Source organism: Clinocottus analis, unplaced genomic scaffold, assembly GCF_023055335.1.
Source record: "Clinocottus analis isolate CAN_PGR_092001 unplaced genomic scaffold, fCliAna1.0.p SCAF_20, whole genome shotgun sequence".
Lineage (NCBI taxonomy): Eukaryota > Metazoa > Chordata > Actinopteri > Perciformes > Cottidae > Clinocottus > Clinocottus analis.
The window spans coordinates 11,941,755-11,959,001 of record NW_027175932.1 but is presented as its reverse complement, the minus strand read 5'-3'; the positions used below and the strand labels follow the sequence as shown (position 1 = coordinate 11,959,001).

The 17,247-nt window shown below is 44.3% G+C and overlaps 1 protein-coding gene across 1 annotated transcript in view; it reads left to right on the top strand.

The window, feature by feature from the left end:
• Positions 1-557: 557 nt before the first annotated feature.
• The window catches only part of cdk17 (cyclin dependent kinase 17), a 37,945-nt gene continuing 21,255 nt past the window's right edge, over positions 558-17,247 (top strand). The window contains exon 1 of the mRNA XM_068586951.1: positions 558-866. The gene's annotated coding sequence lies outside the window, so the exon portion shown is untranslated. The remainder of the gene's footprint in view (positions 867-17,247) is intronic.

Below are 17,247 nucleotides of genomic sequence, written 5' to 3'. Positions count from 1 at the left end.
TATATATATATATATATATATATATATATATATATATATATATATATATATATATATACATATATATATATATATATGAGATATATATGAGATGTATAATATATCTCATATATATATGATATATATATATATATATATATATATATATATATATATATATATATATATATATATATATATCATATATATATATATATATCTCATATATGATATATATATATAAAAAAATTTATATGTACATACACATACATACATTGAATAATATTCATTTTGGTAATTTTTTTAATAATAATAGTTTGAAAGCATTAGCTAAGTTGACTTTCTCTTTACTGAAGGATTTCATATTAGCCATTCAATATACTATTAAATATTTAAAAACACAACTTCTTTCAGAATCTTTGTTTGATAATTATCTATTTGGGCTATATAGATATTATAAAATAAACAAAGTTATGTATGTCAATTGGTGCTTTTACTTATTACCGCTGAGGATGGTTTTACTTTGTAGAGACACCGGAAGTCCGGTAATCCACCGCTGTGTTGCGCTTGATGGCGGTTAGTTAGTGACACCCCTCCCTTCTCCTCCGTCGACACGGATCCTCCTCCAGCCTCTTTAAACTGCTTTCACCGCCACATGAGCGACATTTTGGGGGCTCGGTCTTCCGCTCCCCGTCCTCAAACCCCTCACATTTATAGCTGTGTCTTGGAGGATATTTATTTTTCGCTTGGAGCCGAAACCATACACACACACACGGCTCTGTGTTTGAGGCTCACGTTACTTCAGTGGGCGGATAACGCGGAGGACGGCATCCGGGCCTGGCTGCTCCGGAGAGTCGGCTTGAAACCCCGGAATTCACCATTTTCAGGTAAAATAACTCAAATGTCATTCGTGAATAAAAAGGCATGTCCGATAATGGACTCTGTCGCGTTACATTTCGTCCGGCCGCTGAGGACGAAGATTGAATAGCGACGTGTGGACATGTCAACACAGAGGAAGCTGCAGTTTGAGAAGATTCAGCCGGACGAGCTCACGATAAATATCATGTGTTTTACCGGGACCTTCGGTGCAGTCGGAGCTGTTTCTCGCGTCTCTCGTGTATTTTAAAATAAAATGATGCTGTTTTGTTATTTAAGGTGCATATAGTCTGGTTTGTTTACCTCACGTTATATTTACTGGCCAACCCCACATCTCCAAACACAATTTACATTTATTTTGAAATTGTATTATTACCACAAAACCCGCCAACGTAAAAATATGATTCTGCGTATTGAGATTAAGAGTGAGGAGGACATCCATGCAATGTTACTGTGGTTTCTGGGCGACCAGTAATGCAGGAATGTCATTGCCAAATAGAAAATACAAAAAAACCATACGGTAACTCAATATGTAACACTACCGACACACTTCCTCTATCACTTCTCCAGCAGTTTTAAACGTCGTCCTTAATCTTTGCCACAAACACAGATCTATGATGCCCTCACCAGCCCCTACTTATTCATGTCTTCTGTAAATACTGTACAGTGATATTATGCTTTCACATTTAAAGCAGAGGAGCTACGTTTGTTTTCACAGTGGATATGTGCGTATTTGCTTGCATAAAAAGTAGTATTTTGACACATTTGTCCCTGATCTGACAGTATACATATAATAACTGACTTGTTCTGCTGATGGAAGTGCTTGTGCTGCATTCAGTTAAAGGGGGAAAATGGAAGAAGCGGTTGAAGACATGTCCTCCTGCTGACTTGAAAGCATCCTTTAGCGTTTTGCAATACCCTCCTTTTGAAATGATTTGTGTTCATGAATTTAAATTTACTTAATAATGACAAACTTTGTATCTGGTGATGATTCATGATAAATTCCATCAAGATGCTTTTGCCATTTGTTACTTGAGTTTTTTTTTTTTTTACCTTCAATTTATGGTTAATTCGACACACAACAAATGCACCATCCTGTGGTCACCCTGGACAGTGAGACATTAAGTGAATTGTTAGGGAAACTGATGTCTAAAATCTCTCGGAACTGGATAAAAAAAACTTTATATTTCATCTTTATCTGACATTTATCAATCGTGATATCATGGTAGTATCATATCACACATATCAATCAACAGCAGGTGAAAACCTGTTATATATAAATATATATCGAGCACCAATCATTTACTGGTGCGGTGAGGCGTCAGTGATGCATTTAGGCTCTTTTCCGCTTCCTGTTTGACCTGGATTTGCTTCCACTGCCCTTCATCTGGAGGAACTGGCTGCTCATTTGTGTGTGAGTGTATATGATATTGACCCACATTCAGATCTAAGCAGTTGGCCATGAGAGTGATACACCCCCCAGAGGACAAAGTAATTACCCGGACAAACCCCCTCCCCATGTCTGCGGGCCGTGGAGCAGCGCTTGTATTGATCTGTCTCTGCATTATGACGCCTATAGCAGACACATGAGCGCTAAGAGCATGTGCCGTGAATATGTACGCACAAACTCACACTCTTGTGACTCACGTTTGCGCCCGGGGCGGCCAGATGAGGATGGGTATAGTGAACTGTCCCTGAGCAGAGTTGAGTTTGTTCAGGTGCGCGATTGGTTTGAGTTTGAGGAATTGTTGCCACATGCGATACATGTGGTCATGTCGTGCAACACGACATGTCGCTGGTTGGTGTCAAACTTCCTGTTGGAGCATTTGAACTTGAGCTGAAGTCTGAGTGAGAGTTTCGGGTGACATGGGGCGAGTCAGTCCTGCAAAAAAGATGGATGCAACATATTCAACATGTACTGTTTCTTATATTACATACCAACCTCACTTTACCTGGAGAGTGTCCTTCAGCCTGTAAACAAATAACCTTCTGTGGCTCTGGAAGAGGTTTCCAAAGTCTGATAAAGTCACCCTGACATGTCGTCATGGGTTATCTCGACGTGGGCTTGGAGAATACGACTTTCCAGCAGAAAGCCTCGGGCCCCTGCTGCTTTTCATTTGGACGGTTGCATATTCGAACTGTCTCTTGTGAGTCCCTCCAATGCTCTGAAAGACCAGAGCTGAATCGTTGGAGGGCCCCTTAATTCACGCAAACAGTGAAGCAACGGGAGCGGAAATCACACTTGTTAGAGAAATCAGTGCGATGCGGTCGATGACATAATACTTCTGCGAAGGGAACAGCTTGCTGTCAGCTGAAATGTTCTGATGTCGCACACCGTGGCGCTTTGTACCGCCGGGCTGTCAGAGCCCAGCGGGCGCGTGGATGAGCCGCATCGCCATGTTGCTGAAACATATTGCCAGCAACTCACAGGTACACACAAGTGGGTCATCAAATCTACTTGTACTTCTGAACGGCTGACCAAAAACCAAAATAAATCATCCTCTGGGGTGCAATGCATGGCGATATCCCAGCATGCTTTGCAGCAGAGCTCACTGCACTTACTGATGATCAGCCTCCAAAACACTGTTGCCATTGACAACCAGGCCAGCAGCTCGCTATCTCTCTCTTTCTCCCTCGTTCTCTCTCTCCCGTTTATATAACTCCAACGTGTGCAATGTTTTATTGATCAGAGGGGTGTGTGTGTGTGTGTGTGTGTGTGTGTGTGTGTGTGTGTGTGTGTGTGTGTGTGTGTGTGAGCAAGTATATCCCTCTTCTGTGTGGGTTAACGTGTGCTGGAATGTGATTCAGTGAATGCATCACTGTGTGTATGAATGCGTTGCCTGTGTACATGTGTGTGTACACACACATTCCCAAGGTGTGTGTGTTTGTGCTCATGTCTTTTTGATTTGTGTTAGTACATTTAGCCCAATAAGACGGTCTTCTCTTCTTTGTTGGTGAGAAATGCCCAGCGTGGTCAGTAGATCGTTTCTTGAAAGAAGGAAAGGCAGAAAATGTAAAAAGCAGCAGAGTGTTACTGAATCTGAGAGGGAGGACTTGCTAACGGCCCCTGGGGCTGATGGGAAATGTCTTCCTGCCACCGCACTGCCACAGGGTGGGCAAGATGTGGGTAAAGTAGTAATTATTGGGTATTTTGGGGGGGTCTGAGTAATGCTAGGGCTTCAGAATGAATACAATTAGTGTGGGCTTGGTGCAGCGAGAACACACAATTACACACATTCTTCGTAATTGTAAAAGAATGATAGTCATATGAACATGTATACATATATATAGAAACATACACACACACACAGACTGATGAAAAATGTTATGTGAGCGATGCAAGGAATGTGAAGTGGTGTGAGTTCTTTCTTTCTTGTGCGTGTTGTCATCTTGTATGAATGTGTTTGGGTGTCAGAAGGGATGTTTGTCTCTTAGTGTGTGTGTACTAGTGGGAAAGAGAATGGGCCACTGTGTTAAACCCTTTGTTCCCTCTCAAACAGACACACACACTGCTTTAGTACTCAGTTTTGTCTCCCTGTGTACACACACATGAAAAACACACACTGTCTCTCATTAGTTCTGTATGTTTTGGCATCACATCCTGTCCGAGTTCTCTCAGGAGTGTATTAGTGTGTGTTTGTGTATGTGTGTACACGGACGGAGGGTTTAGTTGGGTGTCTGAGATCGGCTCATAATCTTCAGATTAACCGGTGGCGTTGTTGGAGCGGCAGCAGACGGGGATAACGCACGCAGACGTGAACGCAGAGGTCACACTTTAAAATAAACGGACCTGCAGCTCATTCATGAAGTCACTTTCCCTCGCGCGGTGAGCCCTCACTGTCGACTCAAGTGGTGTCGTTTGACAGCGAAGGTGTTGAAATATTCATTGATGCAGACACACACACGTACACACACACATGGTCTGAACGCACGGAGTGTCTCGGGTGATGTTTCCCTCATTTTCCCTTTTTTTTGTCTTCCAAACGGGATGAGTGAGAGTCCTGAATTGTGTTTTCTTCTGTTCTTCAAATAACATGTAATCGTTATTGAGGAACACGGATTTAAAGAAAGCGTCTAGTCGTGATTTTTCTGACTGCGATCAAGATTTTCACTTATTTCAAACAAACTCCAGGCCCATGTTGGTGGTCTTTGTGGTGCATTTTTAATAGTTTTCCCGATTCTAAAAGTAGACTTTATGTGCTTACAAAAACACGGGTAAGTGGCACAGTGTGGAAACGCTGCCAAGTACAGTCAGCTGCAGTTGACAATCTGTTGTTCAGTACATCCCGTCCTACACAACTCTCGCCATCTGCCCGCTTATCTAAAACTACTGTTTTACAACCCGTCTCACCATGATCATAGCAATAATAATGATTCGACGAGCAGTTGAGTTTGGTCGATTTTCATGGTCACATTTTCCTTTTCAGAGGATTTCGTTTGGCTCTTGCTGGATTTGAACCTTTGACTTTGTGCCCTTGTTCCGACTGCCCTCACTTACTTTGCTGCCTGCTCTTACTTTCAACTCCGGTCTCGGTTGAGTTTTTCTTTTAAAACTCTCTAATTATCCCTCTTTCCTTCCCCCCCCCCCCTCTTTCCCGACTAGTTAATCATTGCCTCTCACAGGCGCTAGCTGCAATCACTGCCAACAAAGAGCTTTGAAAGTTCACGAAAATTGGATCTTTCATTAAAGCCCAGAGAGAAAATAGTCAGGCTTTGTCTCTGCCTGACTTCGCCATCTCTAATGAATTCTATCAGAAATGTTGCTGAGACGGCAGGAAGCTGTCCCACTACATCCCTCTGAGGTTTTGTGTATCTCAAGCCCGTCGCCGTATTAGCACCAGCAACAACCTAATTCACCATTATCTGAAAGGTCGGATCAATTCGAGGTCAGTATCGCCTGGTGCATTTGCGCACACACTGATAATCTAGTGTAATCAGATTAACGCAACCGTCTGACACGTGCGGTGATAGCAGCCATGGCCGAACAGACTAAGAAACTGCCAAAAACAACCTCTTGACTTTATCAACCGAAATCCCGCGGATGAAGAGATTAGAATACAATTCTGCGCGGTTTGAGCGGCGGGAGATCTCTCTGCCGTGAGCACGCGGCAGCAAAGATGGAAACTGAACTGGTGAACGGTGCAGGGCCTTCTCTCATGAATGCTGCACGGGGGCAAATTAATAGAACATGGACTCCATCATGTTTCTTGATCGTCAGCTGCAGTGAGAGAGAGAGAGGAGTTAGCTAGTGCTTGGCGTTTGTGTCCAGTGAGATCTTGTAATTTGACATTGATTCAATGGATTTTTGCTCCCGGCTGGTGATACCTTAAAGGTTTTTAAGACACAATTTGGGAAATACACTCATTGGGTTTCTTGCTGTCGTTCTGCACAATGAATATAAAGCTGCCCCCAGCAGTTAAATGAAAGTAACACAAAGACTGGAAAGGGCGACCAGAGGTTATGTGCCAGACTATTTCCTGGCCGGGCACAGTAACTTCCTGGAGTCCTGTCGTCACCAGGACGTTACCGGGCAATGCGCTGAGACTCCAGGAAGCCGCCGAACGCGGCCAAGAAATAGTCCAACCGCTGTAAAACCACAAACTTTAAAAATGTACATGAAACATAAATATATCAATATATTCGTAATCTTTAGAGATGTTTGTTGAGAGATTTTGGCGGACAGTTTCCCTGCGTTTCTTGTCTTTGTGCTAAGCTAACTGGCTACTTGGTGTAGTTTTGTATTTAGTGTACGGACACGATGGTGGTTTCAATCTTCGCATCTAAGTCTGGTAAATAAATCTTATTGAAGCTTATTTCACAAAATGAACTATAACATTTCATAAAAAGGCAAACTAGTAGACAATTTATTTCTTTGTGTCGCTCGCATATAGAATCTAAATACTTTCACAGTTTTTTATCCTCGATACTACTGAGTGTTTTCTTCTTTAATATTGTTTTTTCCATCATTTTTTATAATTCAATATTATTATTTACATAAAATGAGTTGCCACAAACTCCCCGGCCCCTCCCTACCCTGCTTGGTATTGATATTTTCAACCAATATTCATCCTATTATGTTCTTCTTTTGTCAAATTAATGAAGGGCTTTGTAGAAAGGCATGTTAGTGCTATTTAAAGTAAAGTATAAAAAAGTGTTTTGATATCTCTATAAAAACTCTGGTATCATATTGACACTAGCATAAAAAGCAAATTAATTGATGTCCCTCTGAATGCATTACAGACATTGTGTGCGACGGACAAACACATCGTTATGGTTTCTGTTTTCTCCAGCGATCAGAACCACCAGGTTTAATCAAGCGTTGTGAGTCACAGCTCGTCATTCTTCGGCCGGCAGACGTCCGATATAATAACTCTGTAGGAAATGTCGCATCTTTGTCTCAGACTGGGACGTCCCACTGTGGGACTCCCACATGGCTTCGCACAAACGCAGGAAAGAGCGCTGGACCACTGTTGGGATGGCGTTCACACACACACACACACACACACACACACACACACACACACACACACACACACACACACACACACACTGGAGTGAACACCTGTTCCCACGGGCCTCGGGGTGAATGGCGATGGACTTGGCGTCGGTGTGTTCAGGGCGTGAGAACGCGAATGCCCGATGGAGAGCCATAAAACAGACAGAGGAGGCGGAGATGAGGTAATAATAGAGGGAGGGAAGGTGGAGTCCTGTTGTGCCGTTGTGTAAGACAACCTGCCATCCCAGCGTGGCCTTTTGTCTTTGTGTTCCTGCGTTGTGAGATGGTTGGAGCTGTTGTTGCTTGGATCTGACTGAATACATTTAAAAGCAACGTTTGGCAGCTTTGCGTGTGTATGACTTCAGCAAACAGCAGGAGGTCACCAATTTTGACATCTCTGCCCAGGAACGTCAACAAAAAAATTCACATTTTTATTTTTCCCATGCAGCTTTTCAAATGTAAAACGCATTGAAAGTTGCCAATATGTGGCTTTGTATGCTCCATTCATCGTCTGTATCCAGCCACACAAAGAGACATAGCGGGAAAGCACTCACCGCTTTGCAGCAAATTTGACATTTTAATCATGTAATCGAGAAGACGGCTGCGAATGTTTTGCAACACCTTTGTCAGGCGTAATTTGTCTTTCACAATATTCAGAAAGGTCCTCTTTGAGTGAGCTGAGACTTATGTTAGCTTTATTTTCAGTGCAATGTAATTTGCATAATACAACCTCGTTGGGGAAACTGTGTGTGTGTGTGTGTGTGTGTGTGTGTGTGTGTGTGTGTGTGTGTGTGTGTGTGTGTGTGTGTGTGTGTGTGTGTGTGTGTGTGTGTGTGTGTGTGTGTGTGTGTGTGTGTGTGTGTCATCTTAAGCTCCTACAGTTTCCCATCTTTCCACTGGAATGTGCCATCTCCAGCTGTGTGTTTTGGATTCACCAACCAAACATCTAGACAGGAAAACACACATTCTTGGTATGTTGTGTTCATCAAGCTGCGTGTGTGTGTGTGTGTGTTGCACAGGCCGGAAGCTTCTCGTTAACCCTTGTTAGTCTGGTGTGGATGTAATGACACAGACAAGCGTTACGTAACCAACCAGAGGAGGGTGTTGATTTCACAAACACAATGGGCATTGTGTTTGTGTACTGTAGCAGCGGCAGATCATCGTGGCTGGTGGAGCACACAGAGGGTTAACAGCAGGTGGTTAATGATCTAACAAAATATGTTTTTACTGCCATGAAGAAAAGATAATCTAGTTTTTTGTTTTCTTTCTGTTTTTAAGAGCTGTAGTTGGCAAGTTTGTGCGGCAGTAATCTCGAACATTGCTCATTACGCAGCTACGCATACAGCAAGTGACGGCAAATCACTTATTTCAACGGTCAGGAGCTTCAGTGAGGCGACCAGGACGGTGTGGACGTCGTACAGTACGTAGCGGGGAGCGCCAGATAACAATCACCACACGAACAACGCGGTGACTGTAAAGTCGGGCAGCAGCAAGATCTCACAACAAATAGCCAGCAGTCATGTTACAGCCTCCGAGGGCTCAAAGTCCCACAGAATAACATTCAAGTGATACATTTTGTGGGGTGAAATAAACTGGAAACAGGTGTTACTTATGTGTTACTTGGTGGTATCGAGGCCCGAATCCACCAGTAACGATGGTATGAAAAAACGTCCCATCTGCCCCGAGAAATTAGCCAAAGTGATTATTCAGTTCACCTCCTAGAGGTGTGTGTGTGTTTGTGTTTGTGTGTGTGTGTGTGTGTGTGTGTGTGTGTGTGTGTGTGTGTGTGTGTGTGTGTGTGTGTGTGAGAGAGATCCTCTATGCTGCACACAATCTCTGTTTGGTAATTGGAGATGGATGAAGCGTATTGTCTTTGGCATGACCATAAGCTAACCCCCCTCACACATGACAAACAACACACACAAACAAATGTATATACACACACACACACACACACACACACACACACACACACGCACACACACACACAGTGTGTTTGTTTCAAACCTTGCCCTCCTGCTGCAAACAGACGACAACGGAGTGTCTGGGCAGGCAGTCAAAGCTTGGTGTGTGTTAGTTTGTGCGTGTGCCCGTGTGTGTGTTTTAGTTTATGTGTGTGTGTTAGTTTGTGTGTGTGTGTGCGTCAGCTGAGCTCCCTGTATGTTTTGTGGCTTGTGGGCTTTGTGTTTGTGTTCATCATGTGGCAAGACAGCAACAGGACAGTGGCGCGCCACGTGCTGTGTGTGTGTGTGTGTGTGTGTGTGTGTGTGTGTGTGTGTGTGTGTGTGTGTGTGTGTGTGTGTGTGTGTGCTTTCAGTTAGAGACATTGCAGTCTTCTATAACTAAAAATAACGTCCCCTCCCAGTTTGCCGTTCCTCTCCACAAGCTTTATCTTCATTCTTTCCATCTCTCCCATTAAACCCAGTGATCTGGGTGCTTTTCCTTGTTGTTTTCTCTGCATCATGTTTTTGTTTGTCATCTGTAGATCATTTGAACAGCAGCTCATCAAAACAAAAGATATAATGAATTTTCATTTCACTGATATAGCCAAATATTTTTCATTCTGGTGAAAACAGGAAGTAGTTTCTGCCACTTAAAGTGTTGTTTTGCTTCTGTACATCCTCTTTTTGCTGCTTATCTGCATCTGTGTTGCGGTGGCAACAGTCTTCACAAGGTAGCCTTTTCATTTCCCTCCAGCTTTCCCCAGAGAATCTAAGCAGCCCCACAGGTGGGACACATCATGCCTTCACCTGCTCTGGGTCTACCCTGAGGCCTCTTCACAGGTTGACATGCTTGAGAAACCTACAAAACTGGCTCGTCCTTCAACGCAAAGGAAGCAGCAGTGCTTCTCCGAGAGCCCTCTGGACATCCATACTGTTCCTGAAACTCCCTTCTCCCGCTTGTATCTTTGATACTATTTGCGAGGCCATTTCCCGAGACCACAGGTGAAGGGTGGAACGCAGATCAAGTGGTAAATTGAGAGCTTTGCCTTCGGGGGATCAGGTTCCTCTGCATCCCCTGCATTACTGTACTTCTCCTACGCCGTCTTCCACTGCCTCTCACAAACGACCCTGGTATCTAAACTCGTTCACTTGGGTGCAGCAGCTCACTCCCAACACAATCTCAGTGCTCAGACTTGTTTTTTCAGCAATGCACGTGATGGCAACAATTACCACGACATGTCGTACAGACATGAATGTTTATCAGGAGATGCGTCGCGACGTTCCCATCACGTTCCATCTGACGTCCTCATCAGGTTAAAATGTTTATTCGTCCAAACTTTTTATGACCAAATATCTGCAAAACGAATGACACCCCCATCAGCATTGACTTTACTTTGTGTTTACAGTGTCTGCTAAACCATAGCATTGTTAGCTTTAGCATTGTCATGACAGACTTGCGCCCCTTCCAGGAACTGCGCACCCGAAGGAACTGAACTAGGAACTGCTGACCTTTTTTGAGCGCTGATGTTTGCGTTTCCAGGAACGCAAAGATTAGTTAAATAGAAACCCACGGTGGATTAACAAACCGCGGCATTTGGAAATGCAGTTTTCACACACGGGGAAACAACAACATCCTGTTTTTCCCCCTCCGTGGTTACTGCAGCGTGACTCGGACGATAATCGCAATGGATTAATTGCGTTGCAGAGCATTCAGATTAGCAGCGACTAGAGGAGAAGTTTCACTGAACGTACGGACGTTCGAGGATAGAGTACCAAAGATGGAGCACCCAGGATGGAGCATTAAAGTCAGCAACACGATCATGTGGCTGATTCTGGTGTCTGCTGACCAATTAAACTCCAAGTTGTCTCACTTCTCTTTAAATAACTCCCATGAAAGCTCATAAAACTGCTTGTTCCTCTTCTCTTTCCGCATGTCTTTCTCACCAAAATGATATTTATAATTTATAGGCCATTGGTGAAGTTCTTTTTAATATTAACATTGTAGCCTTTTGTGCTCGCACACACAGGCAGAGGGTTATTTCGGCTCGGCCCTCTGGCTCAGTCATGCTGAAGCTCTTTTTTACTTTCTCCCAAGCAAAACAAAGGGTCTTTCAGTGGAAAGCACCCAGTGCACCGGGCGAGCAGCACTGATGCTCTGTTTGTGTGTGTCCTCATAGCTGCACAAACACATGCTTGTGACTGTACCCGGCAGGGTTCAGCTGAAATGGACGCTTGAAGGCTGATGGGAGCGCTATTAGTTTTGATAATGAGGCTGAACAGATTTGAGACTGAAAAAAACGAACGCACGTGAAACGTATAATCCAAACACTATAAATTTGGGATATATTCCTTCACTGGATAATTGCAATCTCCTATTGGATTCAATGCAGGAAAACAGAGCAGTCCTTGAGAAGATGTCCACAGTTAGTTTCATTTAATCGGGCGTCACATTTCTGGTAGAGAGAGATATGGGATTCAGGGATTTATGCACGCCGTAGGCTTTGGCGAGGTGACACCCTTTGTGGCTCCCGGTCTTTGAAGCCTCGGCAGCGGTGTACGTTCAGTAGGACAGACAGCGGTGCTTGATTGTAACGTATACCTCCATTATGAGGGAAACTCCCCGTCTGTGTGATCTCTGTATGATTGCAGCGCTGTAAGTGGGCCTGAGGCGTCGCGCAAACATTACATACACCTGTGATCCTAAAACCAGACACAGGGATGGAACACAATCTGAAGCGAGCACCTGGTTGAGTTCACATTTCACCTCCGAGCTTCTTCTTTCTTGTGGCCGAGCTGTCTGTTTTTCATCAAAAACCGCTCAGATTAACATGTTTTGTCGTCGTTTTGAACAAAAGTGTGATTTCCGTTCTGCGGCGTGCGCGTGGGCAGCCGAGCAGGCTGTGGATGTGGGAGTAGTCGGGCAACGGGGCACGTACAGATAAAGGATGCTCAACAATTATATTCTGCAACAGTTTTCAAAGAAAACAAATGGTGTGAGACCGATTCAGCGACGATGCGTGGAGCCGAGCTCATGAGTCCAACAAGGTTTTTTAAGTGGCGTTCATGATGAGTTCAAGGATTATATGTTGCGCTGTTTTTATTTTATTTTTTATTGTCAACATATCCCGCCGAAAGACCAAAACGAACGATGCATTCAATACTTTCTGACTTTCCTGCTACGCCTGTGGCGCTCAGACAACACGTTCCCACAGAGGGATTCAAATTTAACAGACGGGACAAATTCAATTCTTAAAGAGACCCTCGGTAATAACCTGAAACAGCTGGCTACTGTAGTTTAGGACAGATGTTACTCAAACAGGAGTAAATAGGGCATTTGTTTTGGGAGTCTTTTCAGACATGGATGAATAAACATTTTGATGCATTAGTGAGTGTTTCAAGCAGCAGGATGGGGGATTGACCTAGAAATAAACTACCGTGTTTGTTGCGATGCATGTGATGGTGCGATGGTTTGACTCAGTGATGTGTTTTTAATAGTTTCTATCCAAAAATGCAGTTATGTGGCACAGAGGAATAAGTGACTGTATGTCAGGCTTTTAGCTATAAAGATAGTCTAATGTGCCATGGAGCAAGTAGTTTTTCTCTACACGAGCAATACTAGTGAGCAAGATCACTTCTTTATGGAGTTTGGGCTTCTCGTGGGATTATTATGGATTTCAACTTTGCCGGTAGTGCTACACTCAAACGTGAAGTAAACGTCCACGGTGCCAACTCCCAGAAAGTGACGGGAGAAAAAGAATCAACATGGTAACCCTCACAGTTCATAGTCGGGACGTTCACCGTTGATTACATGCTGCAACAAAGCAGAATAGTGACACAGCATTGTGACGTTGTTTGTGTGGCCAAGTGCATCCACACACCACAATAGCAACTTCTCACAATCTTTGGGCTGCTCACCCGTGGATATAAAACGGATGTGTTGCTGTTGAGGCTGCAGACTAATTTTCCCTTCTAGCCCTGTTCTGATGGTTTCATCATTAAATGTATATGATTCCCATACATGCAGGTTTATTTACAGCAACAATTTCATTGTTTTAGTTTTTGAGAAGTGCCGACTGTTCTGTTTTTTTAGGGAATAAATATTTGGGGATCACACTGAACGATCCATTGAATTTGAGAGCAAATGGCTGATAAGGAAGTCTGCCTTCGAGGACCACACACACACTTGATGCTTTGTCAGGTTGTGGAAGCTCTCTCACATACTTCATAAGTTCATGTTATGATATCAAACCCAATTCAGATAAAATGTATGGCGGCCATGTTTAGTGTGGAAGAAGGGCTAAGGGCATTTTAAGTAATAACCATATTTGAGTGCTCGCCCTACTGGTCATCAGGACTGTGTGTCTGTAGGGCCAGTTTGAATAAAATAAATGTATACATATCCAGTACATGCGTGTGTTTTTTACGTACATACAGTCGACTACTTAATTGACTTAATAAATCGCCCGGATTTGAATTGGATTTCTTTTTTCAAGTGTATTCAAAGACATCTGTAGCTGAAGAACCTCACCAAGCAGTCGGCACCGACTTTTGACAATTAAAACATTTCCTGACTTTATGCCTTTCAGCCAACTTGTCTTGAGGTTTGAAACCCAACTGGACTCATTTAGATTTCGTCACCACAGCTTGAACACCAGCTCTGGAGAACATGGGCCTGTGGAGCAACTAATTCAATCTGGAAAACATACATTTAATGGATCATTACGACGGGATCATGAACTTTATGCCCCACTGGGTCTGGGGAGCAGACACCTGATTAGCTAACTTAGAAGGTTAATGCTTTTAATTCCCAAGTCTGCAATTAACACAAAAACTAACCACTGAAACCAAACCTAATGTTAGAGTTGAGTCTCTCTCTCTCACACACTCACTCTCCTTCTCTCCCTCTCTCCCTCCCTCCCTCCCTTTCACCAGCACTGTACATGCCTGCAGTCACTCTGGTGATTTCATGGCTCTTAACCAAACACAAAGACTCCATTATGGCTCCGTTCTCTGAAATAAAATCACTTGCTTTGTCCTATGTCTTTGCTCGCTCGTCCTCGGCTTCTTCCTCTTCCGCCTCCCACTCTTCCTCTTCCCACTTCCCACATTTAAGACTGGATGTGAAGCTACGTCTTTCCATTGCATTACCTCATTCTGTGTTTGAGGTAGGATAGAAGAAAGGAACAGAAGGAAATGAGGAAGGAAGAAAGGTGAGGACGAGAGGAACTAAGGTGTGTGTGTGTAATCATTAGCTCAGTAATTAGCCCTCGTCGCCTGGTGTCTCCCCCTCGCTCAACCTTTGAAGTTTCCTTCCCTGGACTACCCGCAAGCCCTCAAGAGGCTTCAGGAGGGGGTGGGAGTTTTCCAGAATGTGGGTCAAAAAGTGTGTGTGTGTGTGTGTGTGTGTGTGTATGTGTGTGTGTATGTGTGAGAGAGAGAGACATTCTGGAGGTAATGATGATGAACGAGAGAGAATAAGAGTCTCAGTTTGCCCTCTATGTCTCTATCGACGGCAGATTTATGCTTCCTTTCATGTTGGATCCCAACACACACACACACACACACACATCATTCATATGTGCCAGATGCTGTAATCTCAACACGCGCACGCACACACACACACTGACACACACAGGCACTGACACGCACACGTCACATGAGTCTCTTTGTTTGGGTTTTCTGCAGAGATAAAACCCGGCTCTGTTGCACTCCTCTGTGAGGGAGACAAAGAGCACTTCTATCACACGCGGCGAGTGTGTGGGTGTGTACGGGGGAGAGAAAGTGTGTGTGCGTTTGTCTGACAGGGTTTTCTCCAGTGCAGTCGTTTTATTTTATTTTGCATAGAGATTTTTACGAGCAGGATTTTCGGCCTCATTAGCTGGAGTGTTATTTCCCCTTTTCCTTCCATTTCCGGGGCGTCTGATAGCGTTTTATGTGCATGTTTGTCTGAGTGCGTGCGTGTGCCCTCATCACATCTGAATGCCGATACAGCCGCAAGGGCCAGCATGACACACTTCTCTCTCCAAAAGTGGGCTAATCACACTCCACTTGGGTTACTGGCCACCACGTTGTAGTGGCTCGAGGTGTCCAATATGTATGTATTTTATTTTTATGCAACTATACTGCCGGTTTAGTTCGGCCTGACATTCAAGTGTGTTCGAGCCTTCCATTATGAGCACTTTTGGGATTTCTCCTCCTCTATGTTTCAGTAAATGTTGAGCTCGACAGCAGGGTTGCTAATTTTGAATATTGTTTTCTGACCGAGAGCCGACCAAACGGATCATTAACTGACTGACGAGAACGGTGCCTTCCCTGCAGGCCGGCTGTGGTTAAAGTGCCGAACAAGCTGTAGAGATAACCGAAGCTCAAGGAGGTTAAATCCATTTTATAGGCCAGCTGCAGATGTGTCCACACAACAATGTGTCCCACCTGTCCGGGAGAGTTGGCAGCCGCCATGTTGCGTGTTTTGTCTCGGACACATGCAGCCGTGCACTTTCCCAGTGAGTCTCCTCCGCGGCCGTTAGTTCAGCTGCGAGGTTGTCAGCTGTGTGTCTGCCTCCAGGTTGTTTGTCTGTGAATAAATGCAACAACTCCTCAAGACACCGGCCCTGGTCCATTGTGTCGCTACTTGTGTTTAGCTTTGAAGCTAGCGACCCGGCTCTCTGAAGGTGGGCTGACCTCAGGTCAACCGGCAATTCTCCTTTTAGCGACAAGCCGCTCTTTTCATTTTTTCCAACTTTAAAAAAATATATTTCTTTCAATTGTGAAATATGAATATTATTGTTGGTTAATGGATGAACTGTCAATCACATCCCTACATGACAGCAGTTGAATGTGCGTTAGTTTCTTGGTTTTTATATGAACATTTTGCATCACCAAAACAAACTGATCTTCACCAAACTAAATGTAAAAATACAATATTTATTAGAATAAAAGTTAAAATATAATCTATATCATGATATTTGAATAATAGTTAACCCCTGTTTGGGGTCGAACACTTAATTTGACTGACAGCTTTAGATACAAAGTCCTTTAACAATATAAAGAACCCGGTTAAAGAGTGTTTGCCTACACCGCACTTCATATTCATGAAATAAAACCTTTATTCCTCTTCCTGTAGCCTGTTGGCCTTTTCATGAGACCGACTGAGAGGATATTCAGTTCATATCCTCTCCCCACACACGCAAACCTACAAGCGCTCGCAGTTTCCTTTCTATATGCGCGTGTGTTTTATATGTGTGTGTGTGTGTGTGTGTGTGTGTGTGTGTGTGTGTGTGTGGGTTGTATCACAGAATCCGATGATGAGGTTGTGTGTCGGTGTGAGGTTGCGGTCACACGACGTCCCAACACGGAGTGATGAATGTTCCTCGACACGCTGGTGCCGTGAATGACAAATTGCCGAAAGGGGTTGTGCGCGTGTGAGCAGACGGGGCAGATGGTGTCTCGTGGGTACGAGGCGAGCTAACGACCTTGAGAGAGGCTGAAGGAGAGAGAGCGGGCGAGAGAGCGGGCGAGAGACGGCGACGGCAGGGGTCAGTTTGCTTGGGTCTGAGAGCGGGGGGGGGGCTTTTCGGCTGCCGCTTCCTCACTTCATTTCCTCCACACACACACACACACACACACACACACACACACACACACACACACACACACACACACACACACACACACACACACACACACACACCCACACACAGAGGGCCCGGTCCGCACACACAAACACACACACACACATGCGTGGGGTGTTGACACGGCAACACAATGAGCAGGGGCTGACTTGAGGCAGCTTGAGCAAGGTGTTTCCTGTGACCTGAGCAACTGCTGCGTCAACACAGGCGCAGTCGTCTGGCACAACACTGGCATGAGTTTGCAGACGAGCGTGTGTGTGTGTGTGTCTACGTACATACGTACGTGTGTGTGTGTGAGTCAGTCTGCTAACTGATTTGACTCTCC